This window comes from Sciurus vulgaris (genome assembly GCF_902686455.1).
Source record: "Sciurus vulgaris genome assembly, chromosome: 2".
Taxonomy (NCBI): domain Eukaryota; kingdom Metazoa; phylum Chordata; class Mammalia; order Rodentia; family Sciuridae; genus Sciurus; species Sciurus vulgaris.
In genome coordinates this window covers 176,749,445-176,768,092 of record NC_136462.1, presented here as the reverse complement: position 1 = coordinate 176,768,092, position 18,648 = coordinate 176,749,445, and the positions used below count along the sequence as shown (strand labels likewise).

General features: G+C 49.1%; 1 gene segment (V, D, J or C); it reads right to left on the bottom strand.

Moving 5' to 3' along the window:
• Nucleotides 1-2,455: 2,455 nt before the first annotated feature.
• LOC306654689 (Ig gamma-2B chain C region-like) lies at nucleotides 2,456-17,773 on the bottom strand. The segment is given in 6 exons: nucleotides 17,521-17,773; nucleotides 16,938-17,111; nucleotides 15,589-15,909; nucleotides 12,519-12,833; nucleotides 9,159-9,485; nucleotides 2,456-3,015 (listed from the first exon to the last, which is right to left on the bottom strand).
• Between the last annotated feature and the right edge of the window lie 875 nt (nucleotides 17,774-18,648).

Here is an 18,648-nt window from a genome sequence, read left to right as displayed (position 1 = left end):
AGAATGTCTTACAAGTATATGGTGAAGCAGGCTGTGTGCACCCACATGTTGAAATACTATTCAGCAATAAAAAGGAATGATGTATTTACATTGCAAACTCTTGTAAGGATCTCAAAGACCCTACAAGTGAAGAAAATCAGACTGAAAAGTTCACATAGAGTAAGAGACATTTATACAACATCGTCAAAATCATGGAGACACAGAAGACATTTGCATTTGGCAGATATCTGGTAGAGTGGAGCGGGTACCACCACCAAGGGGCAGCACAAAGGAGGCCTGTATTGTCATGGAATTGTTCTGTGTCTTGAGTACAGCAGTGGTCACACGGGCATGCTTATAAGACAAAACAGCAGGGATTACCACACTTGATTATAAATAACGTCCATGCAGTCACCATAGTGCAGGTTGTCTCAAATCCAAATACAACCGTATTCAGGTGATGGCAGGAGGTCAGCAGGGACAGAATGTTGTACCCATATCTTTGGTCACAGGAGGTCATTAAATAATGCCTAGGAGGGTGTATTAGTCAGGGTTCTCCAGAGGAACAGAATCAACAGGAAGTATGATTATAAAAAGGGGATTTATTAGATTGGCTTACACCACCAGAAGCTGGATAGTCCACAATGGCCGTCTGCAGCTGGAGAACTGGAAGAACCAGCAGCTGCGCAGTCCAAGACGCAGAAGCCCCAGAACAAGAGGTATCAAAAGTGCTATCCTAATCTGAGACCAAGGCTTCTGGAAACTCCCTGGAGAATCACTGGCAGAGTCCACTTTGGAAGAGTGAAGAAGTGAGAGTCCCATATCCTCAGATGATGGAAGCAGCACTCAAGAACCCTTCAAAAAGAACCCAGCTTGCATCTGCTTCCTTGTTCTTCCAGCTTTTATTCCATCCTACTGGGTGGTGCTGCCCAAGCTTAGGGAGGGGCTCCACTTCAGTTCCTATCCCACGTGCCAATCATTCCTAGACACACCCTGATTGACAACCCAGAGGCCTCTTAATCATCGGCATCTCTTAATCCAATCAAGTTGACAATTCAAGTTAACCTTTACGGAGGGAAAAATCAAGATGTAGCCATAGAAGCATGTGATATGAGATATGACAGTAAAATCTAAAATAAAAGAGCTGAAGAGTGTGCTTCTGGGAGGTGGGAAATGGTGGGTGGTTAGGGAGACTCTGGTTTTCAAATTTAGAATTTATAGGACGATTTGACTCAAACTACATGTACACGTAACTTTGATAAAGGTAAAAACTGACTTTAGATCATTAATGTTATAAGAGTAACACATCAAAAGAAAATACATATTAGTAGCATTAGAAAGAGAACTTTGTGATCTTACTGGATGTAAGACTGATGTTCAAAACTCAATTGCAATCATATTCAGTAGTTAAAACCCACTGAGAAAAGTAACAATAATTTTTTTTAAGATTTCATAAACCAGAAAGTATTAAAGAGAGCACTAATTAAAGATGCAAAAGACCATTATGGGTGAAAAAATGAAAAAAAATGTAAATTGAAAGACATATAAAACTCCATTTGATATATGTATAATTACATATAATATTATATCATTGATATATATATAGATATTTATTAACTTGCCCAAATTAGTACAGAAATTCAATGCAATCAAATCATAATTCTAAAAGGATTTTTCATGAACCCTGACAAAATTATTCTAAAATGCTTCTGGCCTAAGGATAGCCATTACAAATTTGAACAAGAAAAAGTAGAATGGGTTCCCCAACAGAGTGATAGAGATGGACAAGGAGATTAATGGAACTGAGTGCTCATCAAAAGAACCTCAGAGTTATAGAAAATTAGTATATGGCAAAGGTTGTAGTGATATTAGTGAGAGCTGGAACGTTCATTATTATAGGAAAAAAGTAAGATCCCCACTGCCTATCACACACACACACACACACACACCACACACACACACACACCACACACACACCACACACACACCACACACACACCACACACACACACACCACACACACCACACACACACACCACACACACACACTACACACACACCACACACACACACACACCAGAAAAAACAAACAGCTAAAGACAAAACAAAAAGAGCATAACTTGAGCAACAATTGTATACTAAAAAACTTTCAAATGTTACCAATATTGCAATTTTGTGCACCACAATAGAGGAACAAGAAGGACTTTCCTACATGTGTCCAAGGAAACAAACATAAGAATTTTTGTCACAAAATTATACTGGCAAAAACATTGACTAAAGCTTCAATATCCATTATAAAAGAATAATTAGAGAATTGTGCCTTTTCTGACAACAGAAGAACATAGATCAGTGCAAATGAATAATACAGAGTTACATAAATCCACATAACAAATCCACAAACTGTGTTAAGTGTAAAAATGCTGCGTGTGATATAATAGCATCTGTGTCAAATTAAAACATGCAAAATAACACAACATATTGCTTAAGGATTTATATGTAAGTTGTAAAAAGTATAAAATCACACTTGAGAATGAACACCAAATTTGGGATAGTTTTTCTTCATAAAAACTAAACAACATAATGGAAAAATGTTACTATTTTGCAAAGATAATATGGTAGAGCCGGGGATATTCCAAATGTCATTTTTTATATATTTGAGAACCAAAAAATGCTTATTCAACACACAGTAATTTCAAATTCTGTACGTGTTAACATCATCCTTGCAGAAGCCCTGGGTAAAGGCAAAACGTCCTCTGAATATTAAAGGCTGCTCACGATCAAGGGCAGGTGGACACCTGTTTTCTTCATCCATTTGATCCTCCTGGATGGAAGCAGAGTCAATATGAAGTCCAGTCCATCAGGTCTGAGACTCCCATGTCCTCTGACTCAAGTCCCTCCCTGCCCAGCTCCAAAGCGCAGAGGGAAGGATCATCAGAAGGGGCACGGGGGGAGCAATCTGTGGTGGGGGTGGCAGAGTGAAGAGCAGGGGCCTGGGGTCACCTCCGGGTCCTCGGAGCTTCTTCTCTCCATTTGAGCCTGTCAGAGAGAATAGAAGGTAGCAGGTCAAAGGGAATGCAGGAGCTGTCAGGGGAATCATTCACTCATGCGTTTGTTTGTTCATTCATGTGTTGAGTCCACACGTATTTAATGAGGACCTACTATGTGACGGGTACTCTGCTTGGCCTGAGTTGAGGAGCAGATCAGGAATAAAGCCCCTACTAACCGCTTCCCAGTCCCTCTCTGGGTCCTGAGCTCTCTCCCACGCCCCCCTCATCTCCGCCACCAGTCAGAACCTTCACGTCTGTAGGGTATGTGCTATTCATTGATGTGTTGTCCTGGGAGAAAAGGACAGTAAAACACCATGTCTGTGCGATGACCCTTTCATCCCCAAAGGGCCCAGCCACGCTAAGGAAACAATGAGGGAGAGTCTGCTCTGGAACATCCAGATAAACATTATCTAGAGGGATACTGGCCCTCTCTGGTGGATGCTGGGGGTCAGGGCAAGTTAGTGCTGTCCACGGAAAGCTGCTTTCTCACACACTGGCCACACAGGGAACAACGACAAAGCCGACAGGTGACATCACTGTCTCTGCAAAACCCCCCTCCAAAGACCCAACTCCTAAGACCCCCCCCTCCTAAAACCCCCCTCCTAAGACCCCACTCCTAAGACCCCCCCTCCTAAGACCCCACTCCTAAAACCCCCCTCCTAAGACCCCACTCCTAAGACCCCACTCCTAAAACTCCACTCCTAAGACCCCACTCGAAAACCCCCTCCGAAGACCCCACTCCTAAGACCACACTCCTAAGACCCCCCTCCTAAAACCCCACTCCTAAGACCCCCCTCCTAAAATCCCACTCCTAAGACCCCACTCCTAAGACCCCACTCCTAAAATCCCCCTCCTAAGACCCCACTCCTAAGACCCCACTCCTAAGACCCCACTCCTAAAACCCCCTCCTAAAACCCCCATCCTAAGACCCCCCTCCTAAAACCCCACTCCTAAATCCCCTCTCCTAAAACCCCCTCCTAAAACCCCCACTCCTAAGACCCCACTCCTAAAAATCCCCCTCCTAAGACCCCCCTCCTAAAACCCCACTCCTAAAACCCCCCTCCTAAGACCCCCCTCCTAAAACCCCACTCCTAAGACCCCCCTCCTAAAACCCCCCTAAGACCCCCCTCCAAAGACCCCCCTCCTAAGACCCCCCCTCCTAAGACCCCCCTCCTAAAACCCCACTCCTAAGACCCCACTCCTAAAAACCCCCTCCTAAGACCCCACTCCTAAGACCCCACTCCTAAAACCCCCCTCCGAAAACCCCACTCCTAAAACCCCCCTCCTAAGACCCCCCTCCTAAAACCCCACTCCTAAAACCTCACTCCTAAGATCCCACTCCTAAGACCCCCCTCCTAAAACCCCACTCCTAAGACCCCACTCCTAAGACCCCACTCCTAAAACCCCCCTCCTAAGACCCCACTCCTAAAACCCCACTCCTAAAACCCCCCTCCTAAGACTCCCCTCCTAAAACCCCACTCCTAAGACCCCCCTCCTAAAACCCCCCTAAGACCCCCCTCCTAAGACCCCCCTCCTAAGACCCCCTCCTAAGACCCCCCTCCTAAAACCCCACTCCTAAGACCCCACTCCTAAAATCCCCCTCCTAAGACCCCACTCCTAAGACCCCACTCCTAAAAACCCCCCTCCGAAAACCCCACTCCTAAAATCCCCCTCCTAAGACCCCCCTCCTAAGACCCCACTCCTAACACCCCACTCCTAACACCCCACTCCTAAAACCCCACTCCTAAGACCCCCTCCTAAGACCACACTCCTAAGACCCCCCTCCTAAGACCCCCCTCCTAAAACACCACTCCTAAGACCCCACTCCTAAGACCCCACTCCTAAAACCCCCTCCTAAAACCCCCATCCTAAGACCCCCCTCCTAAACCCTACTCCTAAATCCCCTCTCCTAAAACCCCCCTCCTAAAACCCCACTCCTAAGACCCCACTCCTAAAAATCCCCCTCCTGAGACCCCCCTTCTAAAACCCCACTCCTAAAACCCCCCCTCCTAAGACCCCCCCCTCCTAAAACCCCACTCCTAAGACCCCCTCCTAAAACCCCACTCCTAACACACCACTCCTTACACCCCACTCCTAAAACCCCACTCCTAAGACCCCCTCCTAAGACCACACTCCTAAGACCCCCCTCCTAAGACCCCCCTCCTAAGACCCCCCCTCCAAAACCCCACTCCTAAGACCCCACTCCTAAAATCCCCCTCCTAAGACCCCACTCCTAAGACCCCACTCCTAAAAGCCCCCCTCCGAAAACCCCACTCCTAAAACCCCCCTCCTAAGACCCTCCTCCTAAAACCCCCCTCCTAAAACCCCACTCCTAAGACCCCACTCCTAAGAACCCACTCCTAAAACCCCCCTCCTAAAACCCCACTCCTAAAACCCCCCCTCCTAAAACCCCACTCCTAAGACCCCACTCCTAAGACCCCACTCCTAAAAATCCCCCTCCTAAGACCCCCCTCCTAAAACCCCCCTCCTAAAACCCCACTCCTAAGACCCCACTCCTAAGACCCCACTCCTAAAAATCCCCCTCCTAAGACCCCCCTCCTAAAACCCCCCTCCAAAGACCCAACTCCTAAGACCCCCCCTCCTAAAACCCCCCTCCTAAGACCCCACTCCTAAGATCCCACTCCTAAGACCCCCTCCTAAAACCCCACTCCTAAGACCCCACTCCTAAGACCCCACTCCTAAAACCCCCCTCCTAAAACCCCACTCCTAAAACCCCCCCTCCTAAAACTCCCGTCCTAAGACCCCACTCCTAAAATCCCCCTCCTAAGACCCCCCTCCTAAGACCCCCCTCCTAAGACCCCCCTCCTAAAACCCCACTCCTAAGACCCCACTCCTAAGACCCCCCTCCTAAGACCCCACTCCTAAAACCTCACTCCTAAGACCTCCCTCGTAAAACCCCACTCCTAAGACCCCACTCCTAAGACTCCACTCCTAAAATCCCCCTCCTAAGACCCCCTTCCTAAGACCCCCCTCCTAAAACCCCACTCCTAAGACCCCACTCCTAAAACCCCACTCCTAAGACCCCCCTCCTAACACCCCACTCCTAAAACCCCACTCCTAAGACCTCCCTCGTAAAACCCCACTCCTAAGACCCCACTCCTAACACCCCCCTCCTAAGACCCCACTCCTAAAACCCCCTCCTAAGACCCTACTCCTAAGACCCCACTCCTAAAGTCCCTGTCACTGTGGAAACGGGCAGAATTGAGGGCACTGCTGAGAGTGAGTGCTCCTTGTCCTGATGGCTCTTGACAAGGTGCTGTGAGAGACAGGGGTGTTCTTTCCTTCTCTCTTTTTTTGGGGGTTGGGGGGTTGAACTCAGGGGTGCTCTGCCACCAAGCCACATCCCCAGCCCTCTTTATTTTTTTATTTTGAGACAGGGTCTTGCCAAGTTCCTGAGACTGACCTCAAACTTGTGAGCCTCTTGCCTCATCCTCCTGAGTAGCAGAGGTGACAGGTGTGTGCCACCATGTCTGATGGAGGCACTATTTCTGGTGACACACCTTGTGGGACAGAGATGATGTGTGTCCAGCCTGTGGTCACTGTGTGTTCTGGAGTAGCGTGATGAGGGACAGAGGTGCTACTTGGCAAAGCACTGTAAGGGACAGGGGTGCCATCTGTCCAGCCCATGGCCCCTGGACCTTCTGCACAGCATTTTTTTCTATTTAGTTATACATAACAGCAGAATGCATTTGAATTCATTGTACACAAATGGAGTCCAACTTTTCATTTCTCTGGTTGAATGTGATGTAGAGTCACACCATTCGTGTAATCATAAATATGCATAGGACAATGATGTCCACCTCATTTCACCACCTTCCTTCCCCTGCCTCCACCCCTCCCCTCATTTCCCTCTACACAATCCAATGTTCCTCCATTTTCCCTTACCCACCCCCCATTATGTATCAGCATCCACTTATTAGAGAGAACATTCGACCTTGGGTTTTTTGGGGATTGGCTTATTTCACTTAGCATAATATTCTCCAACTCCATCCATTTACCTGCAAATGCCATAATTTTATTTTTCTTTATGGCTGAGTAATATTCCATTGTGTGTATATATACCACAATTTCTTTATCAATTCATCAACTGAAAGGCATCTATGTTGGTTCCACAATCTAGCTATTGTGAATTGAGCTGCTATGAACATTGATGTGGCTGCATCACTGTACTATGCTGATTTTAAGCATTTTTCAATAAACCTTCTGTCTCTCACGCCTTCTCTGGTTATTTTCTTTGGTCTCTCAGCAGCCTCCCCACGGCCCTAGCATCACTGGGCCATGGCCAGCAGAATTGGTTGTAGCACTATCTGCCTCATTCATTTCAAAGCTGTGTCACATGAACACTGAAATACATCACAGTTAGGGGACTCTTTGGGGTCTGGGTCTTGACATTCATTGTACTCCTACACTTGGACTCCCACTTACGCAGTCCAGGAACGTAACTTGAAAATCTTCCAACTCCAAGGGACTGTACCATACCTGTGTGACTTGCATGGCTTAGATGTGAGGAGTTGCTGGGGTAGGACAGCCTTCATCTAATTAGTGCATTAATTCACTTGAATGGATTATCTGGGAGATGTCCGTAGGCAAGAAGGGTGTGGCTGGAGGAGACGGGTCGCTGGGGGACAAGCCTTTGGTGTATGTAGTTTGTCCCTGGTGAGCTGAGCTTAGTCTCTCTCTGCTTCTTGATTATCAAGTCCTGAGTTACTTTCCTCTTCCACACCTTTCTGCATGATGTTCGGCCTCACCTTAGGCTCAGAGCGATGGAGTCGGCCATCTACAGACTGAGACCTCTGAAACCATGAGCCCCAAATACACCCTTCCTCCTCTAAAATTGTTCCTGTCAAGTCTTTTGGTCACAGCTGTGAAAGAAACTGGCTGAAACAGTGCCTTTGTGCCCTTGCCCTGAATTTCTCTTGCTAGCCCAAAACTGTGACCCTGACCTCTTTCCCTAAGTACTGAGGCCAACCCCGAACTCACCTGTCACAGCCTCCATGACCTGCAGATGTAGGTGACTGTGAAACTCACCAGCAGCATCACCTTCATGCCCAAGAGGAAAGCCACAAAGGTGAGGGTAGATGTCTCTGGACCTAAATGCCACAAAGCAGAAGCAGCCATCAAATGGGGCACAGAGAGGGTGAACACCTTCTCCGAGGTCAGGCAGCCAGGAAGTTCCAGAGCCAGCAAGTCGTACCCAATTCTTAGTCCAAACCTGAGCTCTTTTCTCTACACTTTGCTCTCTCGGACATGAAAGGTGATTTTGACCTATGAGGCTTACCTTGAATCTGGCCCAGTAAATGCTGATTTGAGTATTTGACATCCACCAGTCAATGTGCCAGGCTCTTCAGGTACAAATCGAATACAACCTGTGCCATGTCTCAAGGCCCTGTGGTCATTTATCATAACATTTGCTATAATTGTAGGAAGTTGGTACCATTAGCAACATTTCATAAATGAGTGAACTGAGTCTCTGAGAGATCCTTGACTCATTTGCTAAGTTTGCACGGCTATAATTCCTGGAAATGATTTAAAAATAATTCTACCTGAATTCAACTAATAGTAATAGTAGCTGGCTTTATTGCAGTCATGCATGTAGGCTATACCCATATTCATGCATTTAATCCTTACAAGGATGCTATGAATAAGGAAGACCCTATCTGCAGATGAGGAAACTGTGCAATAATTAACTGCAAGAGCCGGATCTATCATGGGAGCAGACATCTGCGGCCCCCAGGCGAGATTGTTTAAGCAAGTCCTACTGAGCAATGTACAGCAAGCTCACTCCATGTGATTCAAACAGACTGTTCAACAAGAGTCTTGCTGACAACCAACTTGAGTCACCAGTGAAAGAGCCCTAAGTTACCCTCTCTCAAGGGTACTTTCGAGGAGGTCACGCTGGGAGACCACTCTGCACAGAAATGACAGACCCTGGCAAGATGACCACATCTAAAGGAAGCCACTGGCCAGAAATCGTTCTGACTATTCTAGAAGTCAGACTCCTAATCTGGCAAGACCTCAATGATCACCAAGCTCCCTTTCCTTCCAGCACCTTCTGGAATCCACTCAGGAGACAGATGACCCAGGTGCCCGTGAGAGAAGAGGTGAACTGACCTGGGCTCCCAAAGGGCTCGTGGGCAGGATGGGGCGCTGTGGACAGTACCAGGCTGGCCTGGATGGGAGGCCGCTCCTGGTGCTGCACCCTGCAGGTGACCAGCTGCTCGGACCTCTGCCCGGACACGTTCACCAAGTGCAGGCTTCCTGAGCTGTAGGAACCATCCTCATTCTGCTTGGACTTGGGTTGAGCGGTCCCTTTGAGCACATGACAGTCTTCCAGCCAGGTGAGATACATATTCTGTGGATAGAATTTCTGCACGTGGCAGGTAACAGCCACCAAGCCGGAGGCAGTTGAAGACTGGGACACTGTCACTGTAGGGGGAACTGACGAAACCAGGAGAAAGCAGACAATTACTGTGAGAATTCCTCTGAGAGTTCCCTGGAGGTGGGGTCATCTGCCCAGACCTGGCACCAGGCTTACCACAGAGAAGGGTCTGGGTGTTGGTAAATGGGTGGGTACGTGCATGAAGAAATGCATGGTGGAATGAGTGTCTGAATGTGTGAGGGAACGCATGTTTAGATGGATGGATGGATGGGTGGGTGGATAAATGGCATTGGTGAAAGCCATTCTTTCTTTTCCACGTTGGTCATTGAAGAAGGAAAGTTGAGGTATGAATGTCATTTAAGAAGCTACAAATCAGTCAGCTTACTCTAGGACTAGATAATTCTAAGATCTGAGGGTTCATAGGCACTAGACGTCTTTAAGTCCAAGACACTAAGATTTTAATAGGAAGGAACTTCATTGCGGAGAAGTAACTTGCTCTGGTTATAGTTAGCAAAGCTGGAATTATACCAGAGAAAGAGCATTTTACCATTGTAAATCTGATACCCCAACTATAAGGCACTTATGATTCTAGGCTTCTGATATTAGGGTCTAATGGCTTCTAGAATTTTTTTCAACCAGATTTTCAGCTATGCAATGGAATGTATTCACAACAGGGAACCTTAGGCTATTCTCAAATCCAATAAAATATGACACATTTCCATAGATTTTGTATGATCACAAGGCATGATCTCAGCCCTGTGACAGGCTGGTGTTCTGGATTCTGAACCTGGCCCTGCCACCATAGCAAGACATCACCTTATGCAATTCATCTTTCCTGTGTGTCCAAGCCTGAAATCATGAAGTTTCTAACATCGAGTCAGCACTCATGGGTCTATTGAAGATGGACGTCAGCTCTGGTCTAGGGTCTGGGGAGGAAGTTCTTGGCGGGTACAATTTGAAGGAGCTGAGAGTGACTGATCCCAAAATATTGTTTCCCAGCCTCCAAGACCTATCAAGTTCTCTCGGTGATGCTGCTAAGGATGCAGATAGCCAAGGCAAGACCCCGTCTGAGGCTTACTATCTGCTCAGTGTCCCCATCGGTGCTCAGGCCCAGCACAGGGACTTTCACCAAGCAAAGAGCAAGACCTGGAAGGGAGGACCCAGGAGGTGAAGGTCTGGTCGTGTGGGTGGTGCCCTCAGGGAAGAGGCTAGGGTGCAGTGCCACCAAGCAACCCATCTCTTCTGGTGGCATGGTGTCCAGGGCATTTGGGGGAGGACAGAGGCCTGGACACAGCTGAGGGCACTGATCCCATGAACCAAATGGCATTTGTTGGAGTGGGTGTTCTTATGTAGTCCTCTCAAATTCAAATGTGGACACAGAACTGCCTGGTGTCGTGAAGAAAGAAAAAGAAAAAGAAAATACTTAGACGGAAGCTGTACAAAATCAGGCTCCAATTTCACAGAAGTGGTCAAAGAGGAACTGGCTAAACTTCATCTTGAAAACCACTTCAGTTATAAAAATAATTTATGTTTTAAGTAAATAGAGAATATTACGGCAACTATGCATCAACTCCTGGAAGGAAAAGGAAAGCTGGCGTAATTTTCTTTATCCCAAACTTCAACTCGAGTACCCACAAATCCTTCATTTCAAATTCACATTCACAGCAACCATCATTAAAAGGCGATTTTGGAAAATTATTTGAAATGATTTGAGGGTTCCACCGCTTTTCGCAGGGGACTCTTTTAATCAAAGCGCTCTCTTCTGAACAGCCCACAGCATCATGATCATCAGAGACTTTTTTTCTTCTTCTTCTTCTTTCATTTCTAACTGCCTATGATCCCGGCTCTTCTCCAGGATTATCTGCATCTAACTTCTTGAAATACCACTTTTGCAGAATCTCCTAATTCGCTTTGTCCTGGAAGTCGATTCTCTTTGCCTGGTACAGTCTGATGTGGCCACACATCCATCAAGGCAGGGCGGACCCCTGCAGTAGGGGCTTTCTGGGCTCCACGCCACCCCCATGTGCTGGTAGCCTCTGGGGAGCCACGCCAGGCAGCACCACACGTGGGGAGTCCTAACTCAAGATCCAGAAACGCCTTTCCATGCCTCTGCCTGGGATTTCTCTTTAACCAAGAAAAGCCACTCTGTCCACAGAAGTACATCCCAGTCTCCTCTCGGGTCCCCGGTGGCGCTGAGCTTCAGGGACCCAGGGGTACCTAGCCCAGCAACTAACCATTTCTTGCCTATTCTCCCTAACCCATTTCAATCTCCCACTCTCAGAATCACCTCCCAGTCCTCTGTCCCCAAATCCTGGGATTCAGGCTCTGCCTTCAGGGAAACCCAAATAAAGACAGTCACAAAGATGCTTCCATGAAACCCAGCCCAAGAGGCGTGCGGGGTGCAGCCACAGCTAATTTTAGAGGAATAATTCACTTGTGGACATTTGTATTTTCTATGACTTTTGCTTCTCTGCACAATTGCCCTAGCTCCAGGGAATTATATAATAAATACTCAGATAAGAGGATCTTCTAAATGAGCATTTCCTATTAGACAGTCAAAGACAGCGAAGCTGAGAGAACATAGGAACTTCAGGCAAACCCACAGCTGGTAAGGACCGCAGAGCTGGAAGCCTGTATTCAGGCCGAAGGCTTCTCACTCAGCAGCCTGACAGCTTTGGGGAGCCCTCGCTTCTTTGATCCAGCCCAGGAAAATAAAAGAAAATGAGATAAAAAAATTTTAGAGTTAGTCCCCTAAAGACATCCTCTTCTAACAAATTTGTAAGTTTGCAAATCCCTTCAAATCTTCTTCCCTGTAAAGTAATAATAATGGAAATTAAATCCTCAGAAGATAAAGAGATGCTCAGCCTCCCTTCTACACATGGGCCAAGAGAGTCCTGAGGGTACCGTGAATAATAATAATTAACAGCAACAAGTGCCCCTTCTGAGAGGTTCATATGAACAAAGCACCCTGTTTCATGGAATTTCTGCCACAACCAAGTGAGGCCATTTCTCAAAGAAGAAACTGACGCTCAGAGAAGTCCACAGCCCACCTCTGCCCTGACTAAGCCGCCCAGCAGAGAGAAAGGTCTTACCGCGGAGGTACTGGTTCAGGCTGATGGGTTTCTGGAAAATCGATGACGACCTGTGTTTCACCTGGCAGAGGACCAGGGAGAGCAGGTCCTCATACTCCAGAGGGACCAGCACTCTGCTGGTCACATTGTAGGTGTCTCCACTGGACAGGATGTCGGTCTTAGATGTGGGGAGCTTGTGGTTGTTTTTGAGCCAGGTCACATTGAGCTGACGTGTGTGGAGTCCAGAGGACGTGTAGGTCAGCTGGATGCTCGTGCCAGGCTCTGAACGCTGCCGGGGGCCTTCCACGTTGTGAGAGGTGGGGGTCATGATCCTTCCTGCAAGAAGAGACCCTCCCGTGAGGGGACGCTGGGGCACCCAAATCCCAGAGTGAACGAGCCTTCAGCAGCTCCGTGGAGAGGCCAGAGGCTGGTGCTTCCTCTTCCACGGGACTTAAATGTTGCCTTTTAATAGGAGCTAGCCTCGGAGGCTGAGAGCAGAGGCCAGGCAAGGACTCCACAAGGGATCACGGCAGGTAGAGGAGGCCAAGGCTGCACAGCAAACATCCATGTCCCACCCTGCTTACAAACCCCTCCAACTCACCGAGTCCCCGCAGCAGCCCAGCAGATACAGCTGTCACCATTCCCATTACACAGATGAGGAAACTGAGACCCAGACAAGCTCGTCAACTTGTTCAAGATCCACAGCTCATCAGTGACAGAGCCAGGGGTTCTGAGCTAGCTAGTCTGGTCCGAGGGTCTGTGCCCCTGAACACCACTCAGTCCCTAAAAAGGTGAGACTCCCCTCACGTCTCCTAGGCAGGTTGCAGGGAGAGGTCAGGAGCACAGACTTTGGGTGCCTCAATGGCATTTGCATTCCCAACTCCTCCACAAGTTGAGTCTGAGCAACTTCACGCTCCAGGCCTCAGTTTCATCGTCTATAAAATGGGAGCGATTCTTAATTCTCAGTTAATCAATAAAGCAAGTAAAAGAACTAGTATAGAAAACATGCATAGTAATCACTATGGCAACTATTATATCATGTACTCTTAAATGCACATCTGAGGAACTGCTATTAATAATCACATTTTAAATGCGAACAGAGAAAGAAAAGGCTCAAAGAAGGTCCTGACTCACCCAAGGGCTTCACAGCAAACAGAACTGACGTTGCAACCCACAAGTTCTGACCCCAAGTCTAGGGTTTTTTTTCCTATTACAGCTGCGTCTACTTCACCCTTTAATATTGCCTGGGCTCTTCCCAGCTCTGGGCTGGGCACTACCAAGCCTGCAAACATCCTGACTATGGATCCCATGGTCCAGATGCCACACAGGAGTCAAGGAAAGGAATCCTCAGCAGGCGCCCACCAGGCGGAACAGCAATTGTTACTGCACAACGAGGAACGGCTTTGCCTGAGACCACAGGAATGGCGGTGGCAGCCCTGCAGCGTGACACTGATCTGTTTGACTCCAAAGTTCTGCAGCTTCCAAAACCAAGACACATTCCCTGCTCTCAAGATGCTGGGAAGTGCTCATGGAGGAGAGGCTGAACCAGATGGAACCCAGGCTAGGGGCTTCTAGAAGCCCCAGAGTTTAAGCATCCATTGTGGGAACAGAAGGGTACAGACAGATGTGGCAGTTCAGAAGAAGTGAACATCAGAAACAGAGTATTTTAAACAGAGTTTTGGAAAGAGGTTTGAGACAACACTGAAGTTTGCATCCTCAGCCGGGATAGAGGAAAAAAGTACAGGAAAATAGCATTTATGAATAGACTAACCCAAGCCAGCATGACAGTCTCCTCCCAGATCTCGGTCCCTTGACTGTCAGTCAAGAATGAGCTATCCTACTGGGGCTCTTGGAATACTGTAAATGCTCTACGAGTGTTAACCAAGTAGGAACGCCGACAGCATGGCGATGTGCTAGGGACCGTGTTGAATGAGCTCTGGGGGAGGTTTGCAGGAAGTATTGCCTTCAAGGTGTGTTCAGATCATAGAGAGAGGCTGTCCTTCCCCCTGCAGACCCCGGGGGGCCACCCAGCTGCGCAAGACAGGGGTGTGATCTAAGCGATGGTCTCAGGTGAACTGATACACTGTACACAGGTGAAGGAGGAAAATTAGGGAAAAAAAAACTCAGTAAGTCAATAAAAAATAATAATAATGCATCAAAAAGGACCATTTTGAAAATTTTCACCCAGACCTGTGCATTACTAGTGGGTGAACCTTTCCCTTATTTCTGCACAGCAATAAAAAAAGTGGGGCGGGGCACAGAAATTTAAAGGTGGGCTCATTGCCCATTTGCAGCAGCAAAAAAGGCCAATCCTGCCGAGGAGAGACAGAGGCAGGGTGGACGCCTCGCTGTGAAGAGGGGCTGTTTTTGCCGCGCAGCATCCTTGCGCCCTCTTCAGCCTGCGCTGCGGCACACCACACCGAATACCCCCGCACAGCTGCAGGAACGTCTTTCCCCACTCCGCGTGGGTCTGGAGAGCGGTCAGCCCTTTCTAGGGCTCACCGGTCTGTCAGTCTCCACACCACCACCACGCCTGCGCGCCGCCCGGCCCGCTCCAGGCCAGTCATTGATTCTCTCAAGCCAGTTCAAGCTGGACCAAGGAAACCCCGCTCGCCCAGCTCAGGCTCTGAACTAAGTGAGCAGCGACCCCTGGTGGACGAGATGGTGTGAAGCCGCAAGGAGTGAAATAAACGGAGCGGAAAGGAGGGTTAGGTATGGAAGAGACAGGTGGAGAGGGGAGAAGGGAGGAAGAGGGGGATTCATGCCCACTCCATGTGAGGACCCGAGGGACCCTCTTTCCCAGCGAAGGGAGTCAATTCCTAGCCTCTTTAAAGTTGACTTCCAGAAATTTCCAATGGAATCAGTCTTGATTAATAGGATTCCTAGAAGGGATCTGGATCCTGAGGTCGGCCATCTCTGCCATTTCTTTTCTTTCTTTCTTTTTTTTTTTTTTTTTGGTACTGGGGATTGAACCCAAGGGCACTTTACCACTCATCTACAACCCCAGCCCTCCCTCCCTCCACCTTCACCCGGGGCTGCCCTGAGTTCCCAACCCTCCGACCACGTTGCTCCCAGGGACTGGGTCACCCACCTTTTCCCCTGTTGGGGGCCTGCGCTCGCAGGGTGATGTTGGTCTGGATGGGGGGCTGCTCGTCCTGGACCACCCAGCAGGAAAACTCGCTCCCGTTCAGCGTGGCCTCTGCCTGCAGCGTGTGCTCCAGAGAGTATGTCCCGTCTGGGTTTCTCATGACCTGGGGTTGCTCCACAGTGGGGATCGTGTGCCTGTTCTCCATCCAGGTGAGCTGCAGGTAGGAGGGGTAGAAGCCGCTCACCAGGCAAGTGAGGTTCACTCTCTGTTGCGCGAGGACACGGGCTCCGGTGTGCTCCATTCTGATCTTTAGCGTGGGGATGACTGGAGACGGCAACGGAAAGAGAACCACGGGAAGAGCGAGCTGCCTGCTTGTCCCCTCCAGGTCTCCCCTTCCCAGGTGCCAGCCTCGAGACTGCACTCTCTTTTTAAAGGAATAATTTTTCTTGTATGCTTAATAGAAGGCAAATAGGGCTACACGGTATTATTAATGTGGGTGGAGGTTGTGACTATCTGCATATATTTTCCAGTATGTTTGAAATAATTCATATCATGAAATAGAATTGTAAGAATACTAAAATGCAATGCCCAGGAGGACAGGCACTTGTTCATGGCTCTGTCCCAGCACTTTTAACAGTGCCTGGCATAACAGGGGCTATTATTTATTGAATGAATAATATGTAACATTAAAAACAGTAGTGAAATTAATAAAACAAAGATGTTCAGAACCAGAAGTTAGGTTCAGGCAATTGCGAACAAAATCAGGCAGTTGTAAACCACTTACAGATATTGTTCTAGATATTGTGCCAGATATTGTTCTAGGTATTTTTATAAGGAATAACTCATTTAATCTCAAGAGGAAATCTACAAAGCAGGTCTTAATTTTATTTCCATTTTATGAGGAAACCAAAGTATGCCCAAGATCATACAACTTGTAAAGTGGTTGAGCTATGGCAAAAACCCAGACAGCTGATATGTATTTAATTTTTATTGGTTGACTGATTGATTGGCAGAACTGGGAATGGAACCCATGGCCTCTTGCAAGCTAGGCAAATACTGGACCACTGAGCCACATCCCCAGCCCTGGGGACCTGGGTAGGTCCCCATGTCGTCAGGGATGGGAATGAAGAATGTTGGGTTCCCAACTGTGAAATGGGCATTCAGGCAAAAACACCCAAAGCCCACGCTGCCCCACCACACTACCTCCTGCTCACCTTGGAGCACTTGGGAGAGATTCAAGGTCATTTGCAGGGGCTCAGCGAGGTCCCTGTGGGCAACTTGGCAGGTGATCCGAGACAGGACTTCTTTTCTGGTCAGTGGCACCCATGCCTTGCTGGTTACAAAGTACCTGCCTGTGTCATTGGCCATCTGAAACTGGGTTGTGGCTGGATGTTCATCTCTGTCCTTCAACCAGGTGACATTGAAGTCCTTGGAGCTGAAAGGGCCAGCAGTGCAGTTGAAAGGCACTGAATTTCCCGGGGTGGTCCTCTGAGAGGGGCCCGTCAGGGAGATGACTGGCCGCCCAGCTGCCAAAGAGAGGGACAAATCCATGCTGAGAGTGGGACAAACCCAGGATGCAACAGACGCGCCCAGAACTCCGCGCCCTGGTGACTTCTCTCTCCCTCTTTCTTTCCTGGCTTCCCATCCTCTCTGGCCCAGAGCTGGCATCAGGGACCCTGCGCTCCTTTCCTGCCCCCAGGCCAGCCTCTCATCCGGTGTCACATGCCTCTCCCTTGATTCCCAAGCTCCCACCATCGCCCTTTCCCACAAGTTCCACGCTGAGAGAAAGACGCCAAACAGCCCCGAGGGAGGGAAACAGCTCAGCTGCTCCTCCTGGCCTCAGCCTCCTCCCTGGAACACAAGCCTGGATGTGGTAATCCCTGGGGGCCTCCCTGCCTGCTCTGAGGGCCTCTGTGGACAGGACGCAGGACTCACCTGTGAGTCTCAGCAGGAGGGTGAGCAGGAGGGTGATCTGGACCTGCCCAGGTGAGGCAGACATGGCCAGGTACGTGGCGTCCCTGATCTGTGCTGGGTGGCAGCCCTGGAGGAGGCTCTGTAGGGCCCAGAGCCACTGCCTGGTCTCCTGCCAGCCTGGGGCTACGTTATACCTCCAGTGCCCACTCCCCAGCCAGACCTGGGGAAGTGGTCACTGTGGCAAAGTTCTCCATCCACCCCAAACCCACAGCTGTGGAGGTGTCTGCTGCCTCTGGCTGGGTGCCGACTCTCTCTGGGGCCCCATGAGCCAGACTGGGGTGGGGCTGAGCTCCATCTTGAGCTTCCAGGCCAGCACTGTGCCCCTGGTGGCATAAGCCTTGGGGCCCCTCTCCTGGAGGCTTCTCCCTGGTGCTATCACAGAGAGCCTTCTCTGTCCCAGGAACGGCTTCTGGAAATACAGAATGGATCCGATGTGATCCCAGAAGGGTCGGTGACATGAGCCTGGGCAAATACAACCCAGTGCAATGAGGACAGAGCAGGAACTGTGTAACCTGCCCTCTGGCCTCTACTTCACTGGAGACTCACAACATCAGATGGGCATTTCCTCTTGCCTGGAATTGTCTAGTAGGTTCCAAGCTGGGGGGAAATGAACTGAAACCCAGCCAGAAATGTCCCCGGCCTGCCTCCCATTGGTCTCTCTCCAGCCCTTTTCAACTCTGTCTGGTTTCCCACTGGCTCACCCTGGAATTAGATTTTACCTGTTTTTCCCATGAAAAATTTTGCCAGGAAGATGATGCCTTCGGTTCCCCGCTGGCCAGCAGCCAGCCCACAAAGAATCAACTCCAAAATAGTGAAGGGATCTCCAGGGCCAGGACCACCCAGGGCTGACAGGAAGCAGCCGGGCCCAGCCCGCTCCCTGTCCTGCCTGGTGGCTTGGTGTGCACACTCAGCGAAGGCCAGGGAGAGGCTGAGAGGAGCCATCATCCCGAAAGCTCTCTGGAAGCTCCCCTGCCTTCACTGCCTAGCCAAGCAGGGCACCCCAAGCAGAGGGGGGTGCCTGCTGGCGGAGGCGCCTCTCTCCCCAGGTGTCTCCTGCAGCAGACAGTGGGCTTGTTGATCTACCTTCAT